Genomic DNA, 15524 nt, shown 5'->3' with positions numbered 1-15524 from the left:
GTAAACTGCTTAGAGAGGGCTGTAAAGCACTGTGAAGCGGTATATAAGTCTAAGTGCTATTGCTCTTTATATTCCTTTCTCCAAGCTTAAAATGCCCTACAATCTTGGGTCTTTCAGTCAATGCGCTGATAGCTACCAAAGTTTCTCTATACCTGGTTTTCATTAATCCTACGCTTCACCCACTCAAAACAAAGACCCTCTTTTCATTAGGTAATGCTGGTAATATTAGTGTGTTAATACTGTTTCTAATCAGCAGTTTGTTCCTTTATTTTAAAAAGAAGAGAATTAGCTTTTAAAAAGTACTGTTTCTAGAAAATACATACTTTAACTGCTGGGCAGTACAAGGAGTCAAACACAAGGTGTCAAAGAAGGGAGGGAGGAAAAATAGATTAGATGTGTAGCGGATATAAAATAGCATATGAAATGGGGAGAGAAATTTGTGATGTGATCACCATTACAAACTAGTCCATTATATCACTGTTGAGGAGTGCAGGAATCACAGTCTAACAAACTACATTGATTAACAGATTCAGCGTCGATAAACAGTCACACTTTAGGATCATAAGCAGGGGCGACATCTTCTGGGAAATTCAATAAATGCTCTAAAGCCTCAAGCTTGGCTACAAGTACGCACATAAATTGAGATTTTGTTGGACAGGTTCCAGTCAAGTTTAGCATTCACACTATATTAAACACTGTGTTGAAATAATAAATAGATAAATAATGGATAATATTTACTTGTAAGCAAGCGCCACTGTGCTTAATGAAGACTTGGTTAAATTCAATCATCAGCGTGCAGAAATAGAAACTGTATTTCTGTTCCTCCCTTTGCTTCTTGACAAACAGAGCAGCAACTTAGTAAAATGGAATCTATATGATCAACATTGAAGTGTGCTGAAGAAGCAAATGACTCACTCATTGGCAAAGCATCAGAAAGAAAAATAGCACATTTCTTGGACATTTGGTAATAGAAGTGGATTACACTCCAAAAGGTATCTAATTAGAAGGAAGAATCCCAGGGCAGTGATTCATGCAGAGATGCTATAGGCAGCCTAGGATGGAGATGCACACACACACACACACTGCCCAATCTAGGCTGATTGGAAGGCATTATCTTAATGCCTTAATAGATTATTCGATCTTAATAGATTATTCAGATACTAAAAAAAGTTTCTAAAGGGAGATGCATTAGATTTAATGGGAAGTTTTAATTATTAATGCCCCCCCCCCATACTACTGGCTGTTTTCTTACATCATTTGTCTGTGTCTCAGCACATAGTTTGGGAATGACTGGGCTAACCTAATATGTTCAGTCCAAAACTGGATGGAAAATGAATGACTTTTGCCTATATATCCAACTCCTTTTTCCAAACTAAGGGCAAAGAACCCAAGAATCTTTCTTTTCTGTTCTGCAAGTGATAACAGGTTATATAATATAGTCAAGTCTAATTCCATATCATCGTTGAACAATTGGTCTCTCTTACATCCACATTCATTTTGATTGATATTGTATCCAAAATCTTAACTATTCCTGCATTCCAATGACTTCTGAAAAATAGTTGATTACAAATTAACTCTTTTCAGGTTGTACAAGAGTCAACAAATATATAATAATAATTTTCTTTTTCTCTGAAAAAGAAATTGAATACTGGCAGTAACCCAGTCCTTCTTTTGTGCATGTTCACCAATATTAATTTAAAACATTTTCTTCCCTTTAAATATTTTCCAGGACAGGTAACAAAAGTCCAAAATGAAATATATAAAAACAACATTTGCCAAGAGGAAGCATTTGAAAAGCGGGTGGTGATGGCAATGGAAGTGGAGGGATTTGTCAATTGTTCTGCTTATTTTACTTTATTTTATTCAAGACAGAATAGTTCCATTCCTCAAACTTAAGACATTAACAATAAAAAAATTTGCAGTTCCTTAACGATCAACTAAATTTATTATTAGATGTACAATAAATACACGTTTTCAGTTGCAAGGCTGCTGCAAATCACTAATACAGCTATCTTTCTGAAAATTAAAAACTAATAAATGTATTATGCCACAAGCTTTTGTGAATTTAATCATGTCATCATTTATATGCCTTTTTAGTTTATCCATTACATTTATTTGTTCTCCACGAACAAACACTCTCTGATTAGGTTTTTCTTTCTTTCTTATTTATTCTCTTGAGCTGCGTCTTCCTTCTTAGGAGGAAAGAAATGGCCATAAAATGGGTGGGGTACATTTTGAATTTAATGTAACCCCTCCCGATTGTTTCTTCTTCCTTTTAAAAGGTGCAAAGGGTCCAAAGCAAGACAGAGATCTGTTCAAAAATGTCAAGGCATTGCTAAGCAAAGGAAAGTTAGTATCTCAAAGGAAATGCGGGTACAGGAACTCCCAGGCAGATGGATCCCAGTGATCAAAGCAATGCCAGCTGCTGGCAATATCTCTTTAAATACCTGAAAAGCTTCTCTGTTTTTATGTGGATATATGTCATAGTTTCTGAAATCAGTTGCACTTAGTTACTGAAAGGCACAATTCACAGGAGCATTTTTGAGGCGTTTAAATGGGTCGGCCTCTTTCTTTCCTTCTAAGACATGTTACATCCTCTTTCCTCTCATGGATACACATAGAAAACTTGACAATGTCCCTACCAATCAGTGTTTTCTTCATATTGCAAAATGTAGGTATGCTTCCCTTTTCAATATTTGGGTGAAGGCCATCTTTGGAGATTAAAAAATCAAGATAACCTTTAGTGAGATACTTTGATTGTGTGATCTGCTTCATTTCTCTCCTTATTTTGCTACTTTCCTTGTTTTTAAAACCACAATCCAAAATGAAAGATTAGTCCCCAAAGTACAGACCAGTATCCCCAACTAGTGTTTCCCTACATGTTGGACTTCAAATCCCAGAATTCTTGGCCAACACTTCTGAGGGATCTACCAAAACTCGGAACATCCTTGATTTGCTTTGGAACTACTGAAAACGTGACCTAGCATACTGCAAAGGAGAGGACAACTATTTCACACAGACTTTAACTAAAGGTTTTGTTTTATAGTTGCCAAATTTAGCAAACATTGTATTAGTCAGTGACAAATTTACTGCTATAAATGCCAGTAAAGCAAAGCTTGCTTGGATCAAACTGAGCATTGTCCATAACGATCATTAATGCTATCTAAGAATTTAGCTGCAGTGCAGTCTTTCATATCATATTATATGAAATGTTTTTTGCAAGGGTAGCTGTTAAAGCTAAGTTAAAGAGTATTTGCTTTATAGAAGTTCTCAGGTGCAGTCTTCCAGCAACTCCGTTTCCAGGTGCTCAAAGACAGTTGCATTTGAGAGCCATCCTGTGATTAGAGAGCACAAAACTAGGGAGATCAATCGCTTGACTTTACAAGGCAACTCCATGACAACCTCTTAGATTAAAGATGACTTAATGATTAGTTAAGATCAATGGAGCAACTGCAATTTCCCCCCAATAATCTGGTGTTGCAGATTGTAATAAAGAACTACTATGTACCATGGTCCCTGGATCATAGTCAGCCAATTATGTTACCAATCTATACATAGTTTAGACCATTCAATCAACCAAATATTAAGCCCAATGTCATTTTTCAGTCAACTGAAAAATCAAGAATTAATTTTTTTGGGAGCTGAACCAAAATAATCAGTTGAAATCTTTGGGCTTCGACAAATCATTGACTTTCAGATTTGTTTCCATTTCTGCAATGTGGGATGAAATAAAATGGACCTGTATAGCCACTGTATTGGAGGGATAATACACTTAATATAACCGGTATTACTTAATACTACCTTAGATGGACAAAAACAGTTTTTGCTAGGAAGGAAGGTGTTTTAGCCAAATGAATCAACTATGCAGTACCCTTGTCATTAACATAATCCTATTTAATAACTGAAAAAACTTCCTGAACACTTTAAGTGACAGCTAGCAAGAATCACATTATTTTAAAGTAAGTGTGTGTGTGTGTGTGTGTGTGTGCTTCCCTGTGGTAGGTATTTAGCTGATTTTCAATTTTTTTCGGTGGTTGACTAAGCCCCAATGCTTCTAATAATTTTTTGTTCAAAAGCGCAAATACACTTTTTCTCTCCCTTGGAACACCTAAGTCTAATGCCAAGAATGGAATCCTGACTAATGAAATGTCACTATTTTGCCTCTATGTTTCATTTTTCCAAGATTACACATTTAAGCCTTGAGGAAGGGAAGTCTGTATCTAGATTTTTTAAAATGTGAAACATAACCTTGCTAGGGCACCTATTTCAAGTCTATATTGCTCAACTCTTTTAGAAAAAAAAGCCAAACTTCAAAGAACTTGCCATTAAAAAAAAAACCCCTCTATGCTTGGTGTTGGTTTTATTCTAGAGTCATTTCTTAGTCAGTTTTTAATTTTAAAAAGATTACTATCAACTTAACTTTTCAAATGTTCAAACTTTACACTTTTAAGTTACATCAGCTATTAACTTTTAGCATTTTTTTTTAAAGTTAAAAACAAGGCTGTAAACAGAACAGCTAAATGAGAGGAAGAAAATATCTGTAGCCAGTAAAATCTGAAAATAGCCCTGAACTAGGATTTTTGTTCTCAGATGAAACCTAAATATTTGTGAATACGGTGGTTGAGAAGTTGGTTTTCTCCAGTAGGTTTCTTTTTTTTTACTACTCTCTCCAGAAGCAGGAGTGTGGTGATATTTCAGAATGAAATAATTTTTTTCTGGATTCAACATTTCTCTTTCAAAAACCAGATTGGAGAAACATTTGCAGTTTCTCTACTCAATGGGGGTGTGGGTGGGGTGGGGTAGGGAGAGAGTTATACACATATCCACTACATTAGGAAATCGAATAATCGTTTTAAAAAGAAAAATAAAGTCTGCCTTCATGACAAACTAAATACAGATGACACTCGGGCAATTCGGAAAGGAAAACCTTCAAACATCAAACGGACTTTTTCAAAAGTTGCGACGGAATAACCTTGATCAGTCCGCTGCTAACCTTTGATATATACAGCCTCCTCTTCAAGTTGTCCACATTCCCCCCCCCCCCCCCCAGCTTTAAATTGCAGCTTTCCAACTTCTGAAATTTAAAAGCCTGCCTGCCGTGGTTCTTTTATTTTGAAAACAAAAAAATGAGGAGGAAAAGACAAGAAGATAAATAAAGTCATAGATGCTTACTTTTCCCAGGTCCTTGAGGCTTGGACTTTACTTCCCACCTGGTCTGAGGAAAGCTCCAGATTCCTTCAAGTCAGGACTCTCCAGGCCCCCTGATCGCACCCAGCAGGAAGGCTACCTCGAGCAGTGGCGTTGCCATCTCTGTCCCAGCCTGAGGGGGTTTGCTGCAGTTTTTTTTTTTTAGAAGGAAGGAGAGAGACAAGCAAAAAAAGAGAACGGGTTGGTCTGTAGTTAGAAGAGACTGGGGTGGGGGGGGGAGAAGAGAGAGAGAGAGAGAGCTCCTCTGCTTTACAGGATCCACCCTCTAATTACAGCCTGGGAGCCTTTGAGGACCCGCTAGTATCCAATAAAGGAGGAGGGACTGTGGTGGTGGTGGTGGTATGGAGGGGGGGAACAGTCAACATCTTCAAGAATGAGTGGCTTCTCCTATTCCCCCCCCCCTTTTCTCAGACTTTGGAGGGTGAAAAAGAGGAGGGGAAGAGGGATAGAAAGAGATTAAAAAGAAGAAAGGAAAAAAACAAAGCACAGGAAGGAATAAAAAGGAAGCCGGGGGTGGGGGTGGGGAATAGAAATTTAAGAAGGAACTCCCTGGAAGGAAAAGAAAGAAAACAAGAGCTTTGTGACACATACACACAGGAACAACATATATAGCCCTTCACAGGCTGGTCCGGTGGCCAGCTGGTACACTGGAAGTTTCAAGATCTAAGTGTAGTAGGTAAAGGCGGCTTTAGCAACGGGTGACAATAAATCCACTGGGCACCATTCTTGGAATAAGTGGGAGTTTTAATTTGGAGCGGTCCGTGGATTTGGACTATAACTCCCCCTCTGAATATGATCAATGATCAGAAAGTATAAGAGACATACTTATGTCCTGCCATTCTCTGAAAGCTGAAGGTGTCTTATATGTGAAGGAAGTCGTAATTTTATTCCCAGCAAAAAAAAAAAGCAGCCCTGTGAAGTAGGCTGAGCTGGCCCAAAGTGAGTAATATATGAACCTAGATGAGTTCAAATCACCAGGACCGGATGGATTACACCCTGGGGTTCTGAAGGAACTGGCAAATGAGATCTCAGAACCACTGAACTATATTTTTCAGAGATCCTGGAGCACCGGGGAACTACCAGAGCACTGGAAAAGAGCTGATGTGGTTCCCATCTTCAAAAAATGGGGAAAAAACAGGTCCAGGAAACTACAGACCTATCAGCCTGACCTCAATACCAGGAAAGATTCTGGAACAGATAATCAAACAATGAATTAGCGAACACCTAGAAGCAAACAAAGTAATAGCAAAAAGCCAACATGGGTTTGTCAAAAACAAATCATGCCAGACTAATTTTATTGCATTCTTTGATAATGTGACAAGATTAGTGGACCAGAGGAATGCCGTCGATATAGTTTCCCTGGACGTCAGTAAGACATTTGATAAGGTAGACCATAATCTACTACTAGATAAAGTAGAAGAATGTGGGTTAGACAGCATCACCACCAGATGGATTCGTAACTGGCTGACCAACCGCACTCAACGTGTAGTCCTCAATGGAACTGCATCTTCATGGAGGGAAGTATGCAGTGGAGTACCCCAAGGCTCTGTTTTGGTCCCAGTACTCTTCAACATCTTCATCAATGATTTGGATGAGGGAATAAATGGGGAACTCATCAAATTTGCAGATGACACCAAGCTGGCAGGAATAGCCAATACTCCAGAAGATAGGCTTAAGATACAGAAGGATCTTGACAAACTTGAACATTGGGAACTATTTAATAAAATGAAATTCAATGGTGAAAAGAGTAATGTTCTACATTTAGGCAACAAAAACGAAATGCACAGGTACAGTATAGGTGGTACCTTGCTCAACAGTAGTAACTGTGAAAGGGATCTTGGAGTCCTAGTGGACAACCATTTAAATATGAGCCAGCAGTGTGCAGCAGCTGCCAAAAAAGCCAACACAGTTCTAGGCTGCATCAACAGAGGGATAGAATCAAGATCACATGAAGTGTTAATACCACTTTATAATGCCTTGGTAAGGCCACACTTGGAATACTGCATTCAGTTTTGGTCGCCACGATGTAGAAAAGATGTGGAGACTCTAGAAAGAGTGCAGAGAAGAGCAACAAAGATGATTAAGGGACTGGAGACTAAAACATATGAATAACGGTTGCAGGAACTGGGTATGTCTAGTTTAATAGACAGAAGGACCAGGGGAGACATGATAGCAGTGTTCCAATATCTCACGGGTTGCCACAAAGAAGAGGGAGTCAAACTATTCTCCATAGCACCTGAGGGTAGAACAAGAAGCATTGGGTGGAAACTAATCAAGGAGAGAAGCAACTTAGAACTGAGGAGAAATTTCCTGACAGTTAGAACAATTAATCAGTGAAACAGCTTGCCTCCAGAAGCTGTGAATGCTCCAACACTGGATGTCTTTAAGAAGATGTTGGATAGCCAATTGTCTGAAACGGTATAGGGTTTCCTGCCTAGGCAGGGGGTTGGACTAGAAGACCTCCAAGGTCCCTTCCAACTCTACTATTGTATTGTATTGTATATAGATGAGTGGACAGGACATCATTTGATTTTCTTGTCCAGCACCAAAGCAGGCTTGCTTGGAACTCCTTGGCTGGCTTACTAGAAGGAAATGTTTAAAAATATAGCAACAAAGGATAACGTGTCTTAGCAGATATTCTTGAACTCCAAGCCCCATCACCAGCAGCCAGCATGGTAAGGGATGATGGGAATTGCAGTCCAACAATATCTGAAAGGTTACATGTTGCTCACCCAGTAAAGAATTTTAAAGTGGTCTTCTGAGATTTACTGTAAGATAAGCTACATCTTTCGTAGTGTCTATATACTGTATCTACATATCTAGGTTCTGAGAATTGCTTTTTTAAAAAATGACAATTCAAAGATCCTACTGTTGGGTGCATCTTCCATGAAACCAATGACATAATCCTGTGCAGATGTATAGAAAACTAAATCCCATGTGTTCAGTAGGCTTACTGCCAGGAAAGTATTTGTTTATTCTGCATAAATGTAAACAAAATAATGAATGGACACTTTTTATTTCTATTGATATAAACTTCTTGTAATAAATAGACCACATAGGTGTTATCTGTCAGTGACGATATTGAGAAACGGTTCTAGCTCTTTCACTTAGATTTTACTAAAGTTTCATAAAATATAGAATCCATCAGCATCTCTTCCAAGTTTTCACAGTGCTGCTTCTGTTCCCTCATCCATCTTAAGGATCTAAATCCCCAACTTCCTCTCTGCTGTAGAATTTCTGAGCATCTCCTAGCGTTGATCCCTTTGTTTGTGGCCAATGGCAATTCTCCAAGGGAAGAATTAAGGATGGAAAATCCATGACATAACCTGCTTATAGCTGATAGTCCAAGGGACATTCTAGCAACATCCACTGCCCAGGAAACTTGGATGGAGATATCACTATTAGTTGGGCTAACCCTTAATTGCAGTGAGGATATTTACTTATTATTTGAAAAAGAGGTTAAGAAATATGCACAGATATATACATATGCATGCACGTGCATGCATGCACGAGCACACACACACACACACACACACACACACCTCTAATTTGTTTGGGTCTCCAGCATTCTCTGTCTCTATTTTCCAATTTAATTAAGAAAAGAAAGAAACCTTGAGATTTCAAACATCTGAAAAATATTGGTTCTGCTTAGTCAGAAATCCTTCCATTTTTCCTGAGTATATCTTCTCTATCTCTTAACCACCTGAGAAATCTTTGAGCAAAAACAAAATAATGGTCTACCATGAAACCTATTTACCGACCATGGATGGGAGCAGTTTTGCAAAGTTTGTCTAAGGCTGAATTTTCTCAGTCCTTTTATTGTAAACTAAAACCAAATCTTTCAAACGAGATATTTACAGAACTAGGAATTTGCAAAGCTGAAAAATGCTTGTACGCTTCAGATAGTTGAAATAGTGAGCTCTATCCCAGCAATTATCCAGTTTAATCATTTCTGTTCACTAGAGTGTTGTTGTTAGTTGCGAAGTCATGTCCAACCCATCGCGACCCCATGGACAAAGTTCCTCCAGGCCTTCCTGTCCTCTACCATCCCCCGGAGTCCATTTAAGCTCATGCCTACTGCTTCAGTGACTCCATTCAGCCACCTCATTCTCTGTCCTCCCCTTCTTCTTTTACCCTCAGTCTTAGGCTCTTCTCCAGTGAGTCTTTCCTTCTCATTAGGTGGCCAAAAAGTATTTGAGTTTCATCTTCAGGATCTGGCGTTCTAAAGAGCAGTCAGGGTTGATCTCTTCTAGGACTGATCAGTTTGATCGCCTTGCAGTCCAAGAAACTTGCAGGAGACTTCTCCAGCACCAGAGTTCAAAGGCCTCCATTCTTTGACTCTCAGCCTTTCTTATGGTCCAACCTTCACAGCCATACATTGCAACTGAGAAAACCACAGCCTTGACTATATGCACTTTTGTTGGCAGGGTGATGTCTCTGCTTTTTAGTATGCTGTCTAGATTTGGCATAGCTTTCCTCGCCAGGGGCAAGCATCGTTTATTCAACAAGGACAAAACATATGGTAAAGAATAATTGATTGCACTACATACTATAGGTAGTCCTCGACTTAACAACAGTTCATTTAGAGACTGTTCAAAGTTACAATACCACTGAAAAAAGCAACATGATTGACTGCTGCAGCATCTCCATGGTCATGTGATTAAAATTCAGTCGCTTGCCAAATAACCCATATTTATGACGGTGGCAATGTCCAAGGGTCATGTGATCACTTTTTGTGACCTTCTGACAAGCAAAGTCAATGGGGAAGCCAGAATCACTTAACAACCGCGTTACTAACTTAACAACTGTAATGATTCTCTTAACAGCTGTGGCAAGGTCGGTCATAAAATGGGACAAAATTCACTTAACAAATATCTCACTTCGCAACGTAAATTTTGGGCTCAATTGTGATCGTAACTTGAGGACTACCTGTAAAGAATATTTGATAAGTGTTCATGGCATCATACAAATGTATGCAGATACCATAGTCAATGACAAACATGTAGGCCTGCGACTGGCGCCCCTCCAGAAGCTTTGGATTACACAATTCCCATTATCTCCAGGCAGTATGATGAAAAGTTGTTATTCAACATCTTTAAATTGCCGCAAGACACAGAATGCTGACCTCAGAGATCTTGGATAAAATTCTGCCAACTATTTTCAATCGGAACATTGCATCCCCCCCAATATAGTTTAGAGGAATGAAGGAACACGTGTAGTTATTTTGCTGGGAAAAAGATGTAGAGAAATTTTGTTAGTGAAGTTTCTCCAATCATTTCTGAGGAATCTGATAATACCAATGTAGCTCAGGGTTGAACTGTGGGGTCCTTGGTGCTCTTTGAGATTGGTTGTTTTCTTGCAGACATTTCATTGCCGCATTAGGTAACATCTTCAGAACTAGAAAAGAGTGGTGTTTACACTCTGTTTATATACAGTGGTTTGCCCTGTCAGTGTTTGTGGGAGGGTTGTTTCATTCTTGGTTGTTCTTTGATTAGGCTTTTGTTTCCTATTTGTTTGATCATTTGTCTGAGTTGGTAGCTCTTTCATTGGGGTATTATTATTGCTTTATTCTTGGTCTGGTGCTGTTCTCTGCTTATCTGGGTGTTCCTTGCTGGTGCAAGCCCCACTCCTTTCTAGCACTGAAGATCTTACCTAGTTAGGTAATGAAACATCTGCAAGAAAACAGTCAAGCTCAGAGAGCACCAAGGACTCCACAGAATGTCATAATTTCTTATGAGTCATAGGGCAACATTTGAGTTAATTCGAAAAACTCCAGGTATCTCTCATTTTAAAAAAAAAACTTGTAGTGGAATTCCCCAGAGATCTCAGACGACTTCTGCTAAATTGCTTTTCAACTAAGCTGACCCAAAGTATAACATTGATTCATAAGGTGCAAATTTTTAGTCAGACAACTGTTTAAGATGGTGGAAAGCCAAGTCAATTCAAAAGATGGCAACAGTAGTGCTCTAGAGCTTTGGCATTTATACTGCTTCAGCATCACAAGTTAAGAGGCACCTGAGGGTAGAACAAGAAGCAATGGGTGGAAACTAATCAAGGAGAAAAGCAACTTAGAACTGAGGAGAAATTTCCTGACAGTCAGAACAATTAATCAGTGGAACAGCTTGCCTCCAGAAGTTGTGAATGCCCCAATACTGGAAGTCTTTAAGAAGATGTTGGATAACCATTTGTCTGAAACGGTGTAGAGTTTCCTGCCTAGGCAGGGGGTTGGACTAGAAGATCTCCAAGGTCCCTTCCAACTCTACTATTGTATTGTATTATTGTAAGAGCAAAGATTCAGAAAGCAGCTTCCAGACCTGTTATCTTTATCCCGAAACCAGTGTGTGGTATGGATAATGTAGTATTGAATATATCTACCTTGGGAAAAATATATTTTAGAGGAATAAATTCAAATTACAAAAAGGTTGATTTTAGTCTGGAAACCATTTTCCTTTATATAGGTTGTGGGTTAGTAGATCTACTGCTGGATCTGTCAGTCATTTATAGACTAGATCAGTCTTCTTTCCTACTACCAAATGATTAACAATGAAAAGTGTATTTCTCCTCTATTAGAAAATAACTCATGATATTCACTTCTACATGTGAATGTAGCAGAAAGCTGGGCTCAGATCCTCAGACACCAGATTTCACCTGACTCTACTAAGTAGATATTAGAGATTCGTGTTTGTATCTGTCCTGCAGTTTTGGCAAGTCGTTTGTCATTGCTCCCTTCCTAGGGCTGAGAGAGTGGGACTGATCCAAAGTCACTTGGCTGATTTCATAACTATAGCAAGACTAAAACACACAATTTCCCAGTTTCTGGCCTGGTGCCTTAACCACTGCACCAGACTGGCTACATCAAACAAAAATATCACAAAACAAGCCTGAAATCCACCTTCATTTGATGTAGTGGAATTGGGTTTAGTGTGTAATGGGTAGGAATTGGGGGATTAACTTTATCCCAGGATATGCAGTTATCCCTTTAGCCTTTGCAACAGCCCTTGAGGTAGATTAGGCTGAAGAAAAATGACAGACTCCACATGACCCAATGAGGATAAACGGTAAACAAGGATTAGAACCGGAATCTTGTCCAATAGTAAGGTACCTATCATTGCACATATTGGTTCTCAGAGTTTGGGTATACAATTACTATAAACTATAATGCAATTATTTTATTTATTCAAATCATGCTCTTTTCTTTATGCTCAGATGAGCATTCAAATCGATTTAGCAAAATTAAAAGCTAATAATCTAAATTATATTATTTTCACATCAATTCATAAATAAAATCCTGAAAAACATATGGGTCTTCACAGATTTCTAAATGTTGACAGAATGAAGGCCAAATGCAGCTATGGATTCCACAATCTGGAATGAATCCAAGGGATTGTCTCCTGTTATATGAGTGAGACAAACTCAGACAGCAGGAGTATCTTTCAGGAGGGCTACTCTTTCAGGCTTATATTGGGAAGTAATACACTCAGATAGTTATTTAGTTAATTAGTTATACCCCACCTTTATTATTTTTATAAATAATTCAAGGCAGGAAACTTAGTGAACCTGATAATCCTTCTTCTCCCGTTTTCCTTGCAACATTAACCTTGTGAGGCAAATTGGGCTGAGGGAAAGTGACTGGCCAAAGGTTACCCAGCTTGTTTTCATACCTAAGGTGGGACTAGAATTCACAGCCTCCTTGTTTCTAGGCCAGCACTTTCATCTACATCAAACTGGCTCTATGCCTAGAATGTTCAAGGATCAATATGAACCCTAATAATTATTCCTGACAACCTATTAGCAACCAGAGCGGATCTTACAGCATTTCTAAATTGTTCAGATCTCGGTGGCCTCTGTACTTCTTAAAAGACTAATTTCTGCATTATACCCCAGCTTCAAATTTTTGCTGCTTTTCAAGGGTAGTAAGTAAAGGAGTCCCTGTGGATTTAACTCTGCTTGTCATTGTTGACTGATGGGGGACAATGCTCATTTCCGTTTCAAGGCCAACGCTATCCAAAGACATTTCTGCAGTCATGTGGCCAGCATGACATCAGGGAGCACTGTTACCTTCCCATTGAAGTGGTACCTGTTAGATATTAGCATATATCGTAGGAAGTCTCCTCTCTGGTCCGCTGCTACAGCGGGAAACAGGTATCGTTCTGATTGGTCGAGGGGCGTACCCGATCCCTATAAAAGGGGAACCCTCCGACCACAGAGTAAGCTGGATCACTACTACTACTAATAAAGAGCTGTTAAGTCACTTCGTGTCCGCAGTCTGTTCTCTCGTTGCCCAGATCTAACATTGGCGACGAAGGTGGGATCGAGAGACAGATAGGACGAAGAACGCTACCTCCAGAATCTCCGGATTTGATCCAGCCTAGGAATTCGGCAGAAATTCCGGCAGCCATCTCAGGTCACCACAGCGCGGCAAATTCAAACGAGAGAAGATGGCGATGCACACTCCCCCCGCTCCATTCGACCCAGCGAACGACGAATGGGAAGCCTTCATGATTCGTTTCGAGTGTTTTCTCGAAGCGAACGAATACACGGGGATCACCGACGCCCGGAAGAAAAACATCTTCCTCGGCTACTGCGGAAAAGAAGTCTTCAACACGGCCAGAGACCTCACCGCGCCTACTCCAATACAGGCAGTATCATGGACGGCGTTGCAACAGGCTCTACAGACTCATTACGCGCCAAAACCTTCCCGCCATGTTTGCTGCCAAGCATTCAACACGAGGAACCAGAAGGTGGGAGAATCTATCAACCAGTACGTTGCAGCTCTACGAAAAGCAGCCACACATTGTGGATTCAGAGACCTGGATGAGCAGATTATGGATCGACTCATTAGCGGGCTGAGAGACATTTCCCTACAAAAACGGCTGTTAGCCAAAACCAATTTAAGCCTACAGATTGTACTCGACGAGGCAAGAGCTTCAGAAGCAGCAGACAGATCAGCGGAGACAATTCAACGCGGATTCAACACAGGCCAGCCAGCGCCAAGACACACCAGAGTCCACTACGAGGACACCATTCCAGATTTCGAGGATCCCGAGCTCGAGGAAAGTCACCTGATGAAGAGCAGTCACGTGAGACCTGGGGGGAGACCCGGATTCCGTTTGCCGCCCTGCACAAGCTGCGGAGGGAATCACCCCCGGTCTACCTGTAGGTTCAGGAACGTTGTTTGTTCGCACTGCAACAAACTTGGGCACATCGCACGAGTGTGCCGGAGCGAAGTCCCTGCCTCAAGGCAGCCACCCATGTACCGCCAACAGAAGCCCAACCCAGGGGCTTGGCGAAATCAAAAAGGGCGCCCAGAGAGAAATCCACAAGTGTTTACCCAGAGAGAAAATTCCCAAAGAGCTGAGCGAGCGTATCCCCAGAGAGATTACACACAAAGAGCTGAAAGAGCGTTCTATCAAGACGCTCAACGAGAGTATTTTCAGGATACAGATGCTGAGATAGAGTTGACCCAGAGAGAGGAGTTGCGAACGTATCTCACCACGATAAGTCAGGTCCGCACCAAGCGGCCAAAAAAGCTGAAAGTCACAGTCCTCTTGGAGGGCTCACCTTGCGAGCTAGAAGTTGACACAGGATCGTCCCTGACGATCATTTCATGGGCATCCATGAAACAGGCTATCCCTAGCCTCAAAAAGAGCCAACTACGTGTTCCAGACATCCTGCTGCAAGACTACCAGGGGAACCAAGTCCCCATCGTGGGCCAGGGCACATTCCAGATCCGTTTCAAGGACATCGTAGCCCAGCTGCCCGTGACCGTCGCCACCGCACCATTACAGAACCTTCTAGGACTAGATTGGTTTGAAGCCTTGGGGCTGGAAGTCACCGGGATCAACAGCGTGGAGAACAGCAGCGCTGAGCAGATCTTTAAGGAGTTCGACGATGTTTGAAATTGATTCATCGACTGGGCTCCACTCTAGGACACGCAGACGCACTCAGCCTTTGCCCACTACCGGACCTTTTGCCAGACCCCACTCTCGAAGTACCGGTGTTGCTCATTGACTGTTTGGACTCTGGACCGGTTTCTTCCTGCGACGTTGCAAGGTTCTCCTCTAAAGACAGTTTAATAAAGCAAGTTCAGCGGGAAACAGGTATCGTTCTGATTGGTCGAGGGGCGTACCCGATCCCTATAAAAGGGGAACCCTCCGACCACAGAGTAAGCTGGATCACTACTACTACTAATAAAGAGCTGTTAAGTCACTTCGTGTCCGCAGTCTGTTCTCTCGTTGCCCAGATCTAACAGTACCTATTTATCTACTCACATATGCATGCTTTCGAACTGTTAGGTTTGCAGGAGCTGAGGCAGG

General features: G+C 40.7%; 1 protein-coding gene across 1 annotated transcript in view; it reads right to left on the bottom strand.

Moving 5' to 3' along the window:
* SP7 (Sp7 transcription factor) overlaps positions 1–5305 on the bottom strand; it is a 46047-nt gene extending 40742 nt beyond the window's left edge. The window contains exon 1 of the mRNA XM_081937654.1: positions 5173–5305. The gene's annotated coding sequence lies outside the window, so the exon portion shown is untranslated. The remainder of the gene's footprint in view (positions 1–5172) is intronic.
* Positions 5306–15524: the final 10219 nt, after the last annotated feature.

The sequence above is a fragment of the Natrix helvetica genome (assembly GCF_964273705.1).
Source record: "Natrix helvetica genome assembly, chromosome: 1".
Classification (NCBI taxonomy): Eukaryota; Metazoa; Chordata; class Lepidosauria; order Squamata; family Natricidae; genus Natrix; species Natrix helvetica.
Note: the sequence above shows the minus strand (reverse complement) of the source record. Positions and strands in the feature narration are given on the sequence as shown.